Here is a 1,186-nt window from a genome sequence, read left to right as displayed (position 1 = left end):
ACACAGTAAGTATGCATTTTCACAGAGCAAAAGTGTCTGAAGCAGCATTTTACATGAAGTAGGTTTAATCACTGTTTAGTTTGCTAAGTTTAGTCTCCTTTTTGACAAAGTCATTTTGACTAATGAATGTTATAAGAGGAATAGAGCAGCGTAAACGTGCTGTTGGTAGAGCCGAGAAAAAGAGAGCGTAAGCGAGCGTGCGAGTGCGGCGGTGGATCGGCAGCAAAGCAGCGTAAGTATCCAAGGTCTGAGCAGTTAAATGTACAGTGTGTGAGTTACAGTTTGTCGGTGAATAAAGTTTAATAAAGCCAAAATTGGTGGCTATGTTGCAATACTCTGTCTTTCTCTGAGATTTGACAACCTCAAAAATAATCAATTTTATCGGCAAATTATAAATGCCCGAATAACCGATAGTTTTGGAAAAGGTGGGGGTGGGGGGGGATGCCTTAATATCGGCCCGATAATACGGCCCTGCCGATAAAATGGGTCGGGCTTCTAGACTGAAACAACTGCTCGGTTTTCAAAACAAATGTAAACAAGCATTTTCAGACTTAATCTGTTCCTCAGTGTGGCCCCTGTGAAAGTGGTTTCTGACAAGAAAATTGCTAATAGTAAAGGGTAATTAGACCTGGTCAACAACTAAATTCCTGAACTCAGTCATGTGGGTTTGTGTGTGTTTTCTCAAGGTGTGTCGTGAGGGAAGAGTAGTGGTGGATTTTTGAAGTGTGTGAAGCAAGTGTCTGTGGGAGATAACAATGTGTGTGTGGTATAAATGTGAGAAAGTCAGATGAAGGCGAATTGTGTTTGCGTCTGTGTGTGTGTGTGGCTGTGTGTTGTGTGTGTGTGTGTGTGTGGTGTGGGTGTGTGTGTGTGTGTGTTGTGTGTGGTGGGCAGTTCAGCTCTGTGGCTTCAGAGTTAGTGAGGACAAAATAGGACAAACATCTGTCACCCTGAAACAAAAGCGCCATCATCTAGTCTCTTCACTGCTTTTCTTTTCACTGAGTCTGTTTATGTTTTATCCCCTCGCATCACCTCTCAAACCAATTTCCTCTTTATTTCTCCACTACTAAAAATAAAATTACCGCACACTACACAAAAATACCTGATAAATATCTGAAAAAAAAAAAAAAAAAAGCAGTAACAATGGGTAATTTATTTTGAATAACGTTTGGCTTGTTTATTTTTA

General features: G+C 40.6%; 1 protein-coding gene across 1 annotated transcript in view; it reads left to right on the top strand.

Annotated features, from left to right (window-relative positions):
• The window catches only part of nrxn2b (neurexin 2b), a gene marked incomplete in the record, with an annotated part of 560,348 nt that overhangs the window by 6,379 nt on the left and 552,783 nt on the right, over positions 1 to 1,186 (top strand).

This window comes from Morone saxatilis, unplaced genomic scaffold (assembly GCF_004916995.1).
Source record: "Morone saxatilis isolate NCDOM2014 unplaced genomic scaffold, NCSU_SB_2.0 Contig4, whole genome shotgun sequence".
Lineage (NCBI taxonomy): Eukaryota > Metazoa > Chordata > Actinopteri > Moronidae > Morone > Morone saxatilis.
The sequence above is the reverse complement of the archived record's forward strand: the minus strand, read 5'-3'. Positions and strand labels throughout refer to the sequence as shown.